At 39.1% G+C, this 8893-nt stretch overlaps 1 long non-coding RNA gene across 1 annotated transcript in view; it reads right to left on the reverse strand.

Moving 5' to 3' along the window:
- Window positions 1-260: 260 nt before the first annotated feature.
- LOC111861831 overlaps window positions 261-8893 on the reverse strand; it is a 501275-nt gene continuing 492642 nt past the window's right edge. Inside the window, exon 4 of the long non-coding RNA XR_004512771.1 lies at window positions 261-313. This is a non-coding gene — a long non-coding RNA (uncharacterized LOC111861831). The remainder of the gene's footprint in view (window positions 314-8893) is intronic.

The following is an 8893-nucleotide window of genomic DNA, read 5'->3' on the forward strand; positions in this document are numbered from 1 at the left end:
GATTACGATACTAAGGGCACCTTTGCTTATGATACCGGTCTATAGGCTATAGGCTAGAACCAAAATTTTCAATTGTGGCGTATGTTGCAGGATCGATTTCTTATACAGGCTTACCAACTTAATGAGCAGTTATCAATATTGCAGACATAATAAAGACAAAACAGTCCAGTATTTTCATAAGTAATGACCAGGCGCAACAGACGAGGTATGTAGGTCACAAAGAGGGAACATCAAAATGCAACAATGTTACATAGTTTCTTACCTTTGGGCTCAGACCTTACAGATGAGAACGCACGAAATCCAATATGATCATCTGAAAGATACAGAAATTGCTTGTTAACATCAAGAAACAAACAAATTATTATTATGAATGTTTTAGTTGCTGTACTTCAGTAAATTCCGAAGTTTATTGTTATTATTATTATTATTATTATTCTACTGTTAGTACTTTTGTATCACGCCGGTCACGCTAGACGAGCGGTCTAAAGTATGCACTGTCTTCGCTCGCACGGGCGACGTGATCGTGGGTTCGAATCCCACTCAGGGCATGGATGTCTAGTATTTTTTTGTGTGTGTTTATGTGTGCGTGAGCGCTTTTCTGTGTTTGTGTACAGGTAGAGGCCTTGCGACGAGCTGATCACCCTCCCAAGGCGTCCTACCTAATGTGTAAGATCTAGTAAACCGAAGTGAAATGAAGAGTTTCATTGAGGTAGGACAAGGCCCAAAGTGGGGCTGTAGCGCCAAAGTAAATAAAAAACTGTTGTATCACCGGGCTTGTGATCGGTTCAAAAAATTTCCGTACCTCCATTATTCAAATCCAACCAATAAAGAGCAATAATAACAAGAATAAGGAAAACAAGCACACCCTTCTCTTCGTCAGGGTTTTCGACCTAGTGAAATGCTATATTTTACGAAGTTCGTTTGTTTATAAGGAAAATTATTTTTAATCTATTTAAACGTTGACATTGAGTGTAGGTGTATGTAAAAATAAAGGTTAACAGAATTTCCTGACAGCTCTCCTTGAAAGTAGAGCGAAATTTGTTATGTGTTTAAAGACGTTTCGTGAAGAAATTTGCGGCGCATATGCACCATGACAATAAACGAGCTAAATTGTTAAAATTAACAAGAGTTTCAAAATCAGTGACACTGAAGCGTGTATGCTGGAAGCGACGAAGATAAAGAGTTCTATTTTCTGCGATATCCCTCCGTCTAATGCGTTGAAGAGCTCTACTCGCTACCTGCTCCAAGCTGTGTTTTTTTTTGCTTGTCCTACATTTCGAGCTTCATGATGGAAGCATGTTCCTCCGAAACGTCGGTTGGCTTTCACTGAACTATGTGACGCTATATCCCAAAGATATAACGTTTCATAACAACCGCTTTGAAGACCTTAGTTCTTACATAAACTTTAACTCATGCTTGAAACCGGACATACTAAGACTGAAGAGATGACAGCGATTTACGAGATACCTTATGCCTCAAAAGGTGATATCACTCCAGATATGTCAGTTCAAAATGTAGCCTTTAGCTTGTCTTCTTAGAGCAGATTGAATCAGATGTGGTTCTACATTTGCTTTTGGTTGTAAGCGACTTTATTTATTTACTAATGGCAGTCATTGGCTCGCATACGAAAATATTGCTTGGCTTGTTGAACCAAATATCGATAGTATAGGCCTATAATTTAAGCTACTGACATCATCAATAAATATATAATAAATGAATTAGTAAATAAACATTGAATAACAAGTAAATATACTGGTATTGAATCGAACATAATTGTATTGTTTCCTTGTATTGGGGAATCTTCATAGAATTGTAAACAATTCTTACCACGAGCAGTCTTCGTGCTTCTTGTACTGAATGCTTTGCGAGCACTAACGTATTTAGATTTATTATGGTAAACTGTTCTACGTAAATAAAATTGTGGGCTGGTTCGAAAATATTCATAAGATGTTCAGCAAGACGAACATTTGCAAGAGTTATTATGATCTCACAAATTTAAAACCCGAAATTTTCATAATTTATACTTGTGTAGCTCTGCTCTGTACTCCATTACTTGTACGCTTCTCCAACTACACGTGTAATTAGAATGATCTAGTCAAAGAGGATGAGGTGGGCAGAGCATGTAGCACGAATGAGGGAGACGAGAAATGTATATAGGATATTGGTGGGGAATTCAGAATGAAAGAGAGCACTGGGAAGACCAAGGCGTAGGTGGGTGGACAATATTAAAATTCATCTTAGAGAGAGGATAGGATGTGATGGATTGGATTGACCCGGCTCAGGATAGGGACCAGTGGAGGGCTCTTGTGAACATGGTAATGAACCTTCGGGTTCCATAAAATGATGGAAAATTCTTGAGTAGCTGCAGAATTAGAGGCTCCTCAAGAAGGGCTCAGCTCCATGAGTAAGTAGCTGCCCTGTGTAGGTACGCTTTGCGATAAGTTTTGTTCCTGTCTGTACTACAGAGCTCAGTGACATCAGTGCAGGGACCGCAGGTTTGAAGTCTGGAGACAATAGACTTCATTATACACACGATGGGGCGGGGGCGGGGGCCAGATCCCCACCTTGTAGTGTCCTGCAGCATAGCTAAGGGATAACTATAAAAACAGGACAGAGAAACAGAAGAAAAGGGGCGCTTAGACCGTGAAATTGATAGCATATTGTGTTCCAAGTTAGATATCTCTACAGATACACGAAGAATATTGGCATGAACTTAAAAAAAATGACTGCTAAATGGCTTCAGGCTATTGTTCAATACATTTCTCTTTCTGTTCCTTGATGCATTGATCTATAATATGACAATATATGTATACTATACTCGACTTAAAGTACGTAAGAGTAGAAGGATCCAAAATAACCAGATGCAACTCAACGCTATTTTCATCTATAGAATAGATAAAGTAACGACACGTAGAAAGTAAGTAACGCCCCACACACTTCCGTGTACTTCTCTGTATTACACACAACATCACACAGACTGAGATACGGCCCACAGCACAACAGCCGATAAGGCATTCTGCATAACTAACAACAGAAGCGAATGCCATCATTATGTTCTTCTGTCTTTTTTTTCCTTGGCACTACAGCCCCAGTGGGCCTAGGCCTACCGACATGAACTTCTCCTTTCGGTTTTTCTAGATCTTACACATTCGGTAGGACTCCTCGGGCGGGTGATCAGCTCGTCGCAAGGCCTCTACCTGTACACAAACACAGAAACATGCACACACACAAACTTAACATCCATGCCCTGAGAGGGATTCGAACCCACGATCCCGGTTTCCAAGCGAGCGAAGCCAGTACATGCCTTACACCGCTCGGCTACCGTGACCGGCTTTCTTCTGTCTACTCAACAAGAATTCTTAACCTGTTTTTAATTAACAAATTACTCTTGAAATACACAACTTATTTTAATTATGATAACTATTTTCTATTAATGTCTACAACTACCGTAAGTCCCTTTATGATGCTAGAGTGGCAACCTACGTTCAAGCAACCACATACATCAAGCAGTTTCTTTATACGGTCTTTTGATGGTGGCCAATAAAGATCGAAAAATATGAGGGAAAATGTAGTTACTTCTAATAAAAGAGTTACACTTGATGGAATTCAATTACCTGTTTATGTACTATGTAGGCCTCGCCATAGCTCAAGCAGTTAGTCGCTGGCTTCCCACCGCGGCGGCCCGGGTTCGATCCCGGGGTCTTGTCAAGTGGGATTTGTGGTGGACAAAGTGGCGCTGGGGCAGGTTTTCTCCGAGTACTTCGGTTTCCTCTGCCAATTTTCATTCCACCAATCACCCTCACCTATCATCTGGGGCTGGTACAATAGGCTAGAAGTGGCCGCAGTACAAGGGACTTAGTCCCACCCCACAAGCAATAAAAAAATATATTATGTAATTATTCAAGGTGTTTGTTACAAATACAAGTGTTAGCTATTACACAACAATTTCTTCATACCTGAAACACAGTGAAAGTTCTAAAGGAAATAAAGTGTTGTAGTTGAAATATTGGAGTCATCAAGCACATTATTATTATTATTATTATTACATTTCATGTAGTAAGGTATCCCATATACATACATACAGACATGTATTTGCCCTACATCTCTGTAATATTTCTTTCACGTTTCTTTTATCTGATTGTGCTAACTCTCTAATAGCTCCTGCAGCTATTAAGCTAGCATGTAAATACAAAGTATTGAACTGAATTTTTATGGTGTCGTATTTAAGTAAAATACAGAGTTATGTACGAGTTTATCCGAATTGTTTTCGTCGCTTTCTGTTGTCCTTTCAAGCTTACTTCAAGGGTCAGTTTTGGTACATTACTTTTCATAAGCATATTGATGATCATGTAATATAATTAATCACACCAACTGTCTCATATTTTCCTTACCACTTTAAAGGTCATCGAAAATTTAAACAAACGAACGTCTGTTCGCTCTTGCAGTCAGATACTGACACTTCCTGAGAGCAGTGTTCGGTTAAACATGTGGACACTAGCAACAGTAAAACTAAGTATATTTTATTAAATTCATTTATTTATTTCTGTACTTACTCAATATAAGGAAGGCCTATTATGAAGTAAGAACGAACACGGATGCAAACAAATCAAATGTATACACAGAAACAAAGACAAAACAAGATAAAGAATAAAGAAATACGCTAAATTATCAATATGTTCTTGGTATTCAGTTCGCGAACAGAATGCATTATCAAATCAGATGTTTATATTGATTCTAAAATTATTTTATCATCAAACGGATTTGACATTCCCCGCTGCACCATTTATTCGTCTAATGTCACTTCTTTCCCTGGTCAATAATTCCCCTCGAGACCCTATTCTCAAACAGCCTCACGACTGTATTAAACTCTGTTCCAATTGGATGAAAGGTTAAATGTCTAATCCCTAGAAACAGGTAGGTAAAATTATATTTTAATTTGCTCTTTTTGGGTATAAGATGTAAAATTACTAAATTTACTAGAAATGCAAACCTGCATGGACGTGATACAACGGAAAAAGACGTAAAATTGTCCCTAATGCGTGACTTACTTTGGCAATATATGAAGGGTGGCTGTGTGGTACGGCCAGATTTATCAAGTCTATTATTAAAGTAACCAATTATAGGTGAAATTTGAAAAATTCTGTTGCTGTTGTTGTTCCTTTCTTATTGATTCCCATATTATGACGGTATTTAGAAGCATTCAAAACGCTATAAATTTCATTGAAGTTAAATTAGTGTGGATAATACGAATTTAAACATAGGAGAAGGAAATATTGCTTTCACTGCCATTAAAGGAAATAAAAACTTCTCGGGCGAAGGGCCAACTTTGCTTCATATTTGTATCAGCTCTTCGCCCTAGACGATTTAATTAAGAATCAATGCGGTTTAATGTAACGCATATGAATTGTTCAGAAGAAACAGTCATTATCAGCGTAATATTCCTCTTGATTCATGAAGTATAAGAACCCGTGTTAATGTGGAAAGCAAAGTTACGATTATGAGAAGTGAGACTTCACAGAACAGGGCTAAAACGTTGCGGTTTAGTGGGCAGCAAACCTACTTTGTATCTTGAACACCCGTTTTCAAATCTCGGGATTAGTTATCCTACGCGAGGGTCTTCGTGGTTTCCCTCAGTTCCTCCAGGCAAATGTCCGGGGAGTATTTCAAATGAGGGCACTATCGTTTCTCTCCAGACCCTGTACTGTTCAGTAATTCTACCTTTCGACATTGAGCAGCTAGGGATAAAAATAGCATTTGTAGAAATCAATAAAAATAAATAAATTAATTAATTAATTCACGAAACAATATTTATTAAGAATAAAGGATTTGTATACGCTTGTAACAGATATCTTCACGTACTCCTCGACTGAGTTCTTTAAGACAATGTGCTCCCCTTTCACAACATTGTCCATAAAAATTGTTGAATGGGATATATAAATATTAAATTATTAATACCATTAAGTGTGAAGTAAAATTATTGCAACGTGTTATATTACGTCCATCGCTGCGCAACGATTACAATTGGAACACACTGATTTAAAAGAACTGTAGTTTCTTAGATAAATTTGACTCCTCTGCTTAAATTTCTGGTTTTAATTCTATAAAGTCTTAGTATTGGGACTTCACAGTGTCAGTAGTGAATATGGAACAGTTAGTGGAATGAGAATTGGCAAGGGAAACAGAAGTACTCGGAGAAAACCTGTCCCACAGCCATTTCGTTTCCCATATATCTTACGTAATCTGTCCTAAGGTCGAAAGCGGTCCGCCGCAGTGGGAAGCCGGTGACAAACCATCTGTATTATAGCACGGCATCTGTTTTTTAGAATGACAAGACTGTCCAAGACGGAAATCTGCAAACGTTGGGAGGGGGGAAGAGAAGAGACCTTTTTCTCTCAAAGCATTGTGGTTAAGGCAGAAAACGAGGTCCATATTTTGAGGGTGGTGCAAAGAAGGGACTTATTTGGGGAAATGTTATATAAAATATTTCCTTGTTCCTTTCTCTTTTCTTCTTACTTCCCTTACGTCAATCCACGTTCCCTTTCTTCCATCCTTCTCCAACCTGTACCTAGAAACTCCTATTCAAACTGTCTCTCCCAACAGAGAATAGGATGGATAAACAAATGGACAGGCTGCAACTTACGTCTGTTCTGTTCCCATTTTATTTTCCAGGCTTCCAACTCTAGCACGGAAAACCTTTGCTGAGAATTGTATTTCAGATCTTCCCCTACGTTTTCATTTTTTACTTCAGATCTTCCCCCTGTTTCCTTGCACATGGGTTTCAGTGCCATGCCGACTGTTACGCAGATGAGACAGTGCGACAGTGGGGTCACAGAGTGGGGTGCAGGGTGCCACTTTCGCTCTACACTCTCTGAGATTCTGATCTGGAAGGCACACGCTGTTGGTAGCCTTTAACAGGCAAATTGTAAGCGACATATATTATTTGGAAACTCCACATGTCGAAATTTCAAGGAAGGTGCCTATGCCATTCTGTTCTTGTGTGTGCGTGTGGATTTGTTTTCGACCATGAATAGCAGCGGATCTTTGGCGAGTTCTTCAAATAACTTCTTAATCTGTTTCCTGTAAGTATCCTATATTAATCTGAGTGTTCCTTAACGGTTTCTTCAAGATGTGTACTATTGTTTCAGAGTTGTTTCCGATAACTGTGACACTTTATCGAAAAAATTATGAATACATTTTAAATATATATGGTAATTTTCTGATGCAAAAAATATGTGGCATTATAACAAGAAAACAGTAGGATTGGAAGTAGTAAAAATCTGTGTGTATACGTGTGTGTCGAGGAGTCTTACTGGCCCAAGCGCTAAAAGTCTACGGCCTGAGTTTTCTTGCGGGGCTAATTTGCGCAGGCGCTGAAAATTCACAGCCGCTTACAAACTCAAGTGTCACCGTGATCTTGCCTTTTTATTCCTTTATAACAAAGTTTGAAACGAAATTTTGTAGTCCACTTAATCATTATTGATTAAATCTGCAAAGGTCGTTCCTAATTTCAAAATTTCTGCCTTCTGTCTAATCTGAACCCAAAATATATTGCTTGGTAATAATTATTAATAATAATGCATTGAATCAAGAAATTATTTTGTGGACAATGTAACAATTTAACATATTTTGTTAACGTATTCCGGCAACGGGCATAGCATGTTGAAAACACCGGTGCTTATCCGATTACTAACGTTAAGCAACACTGAGCGTTGTTAGTACTTGGATGAGTGACCGCTTGAGAACACTACGTGATGTTGGTATTCTTTTGCCGATTACAGTGCCCTTTTGGTCTGAGAGGTACGCACCGTTTTCGCCAGCTCGAACACTGCATCGTGGGCTCGAATCCCACTCTATACACGGAGTTCTGTGTTTGGGTGTAACGGCCTTGAGACGGACTGATCCCCCGTCCAAGGAGTCCTATCGACTGTGTTTAGATCAAGAAACTGAAAAAGCGGCCAAATTCCACAAGGGCTGTAGAGCCATAAGACAGACGTATGACTGCCACTGCGTAATAGTGTACAATAATTGGGTGGCCATTTTATCGCTTTTTGCTTGGCGTAGTCTTCGAAAATGGAGATCATACCTGCTCCGAAATATCCGTGAATTTCTATCAAACCTTACGTCAATACAACACAGAAGTTCGTACCCTTCTTATCAAGTTGTTTTTAAAATTGCATTTTTTTAAATCGGAAGCAAATTATGCTAATGATACAAATATCGCCGCGGAACTGAAGCATCAACATGTGACTATGAACTCATGGTTTAAAGTTTGAGGCCACTTACAGATATATTTGGGTATCTGTGTAACATTTGAAAGTTGCCGGATTTTTCCACTTGGAGCGCTTGTTCCTTGACGCCCAAAATATTAATTTCCTTCCCTCTTTTCTTTCTTTGCTGTATCCACCTCCTCTATCTCTTCCTTCTAGCTTCATTCTTATCCAACAGCACTGAATAGCGTTCACTTCTTGTACTGAGATAAACGTCAGTTCACAATAGTTCTTCGTCTCACTCTTTTCATGCTGTTACATATTCGGTCTTACAATCTTATCTCTTTTTTCCCCACATTCTAAGTCAAATTCTCTTCTCTCTCTTTCTCTCAAAAAATATCATAAACTAGTATGCACATCGACATAGAAGCCCAGCCCCCAGAGCTCCCACATTTTATCTGTAGCCCCTCCCTTTCTATGTTCAGAGTAAACTCCCCCCTCTACCCTCAGACCCGCTGTGCAGTATCTCCCTCACAGTTTACTGCTATATTCAACTCTGTGAGCCCAGGCAAGATAGTGTTCATGGCGAGTGAAAGAGACAGATTTCATGTTTCACTTAAGTGTGAAGGAGACAGGTATATCCACCATGACATTCCCTCCCTCTGTTCTTTACACCCGCCTCTCCC

This window comes from Cryptotermes secundus, unplaced genomic scaffold (assembly GCF_002891405.2).
Source record: "Cryptotermes secundus unplaced genomic scaffold, Csec_1.0 scaffold180, whole genome shotgun sequence".
NCBI classification, from domain to species: domain Eukaryota; kingdom Metazoa; phylum Arthropoda; class Insecta; order Blattodea; family Kalotermitidae; genus Cryptotermes; species Cryptotermes secundus.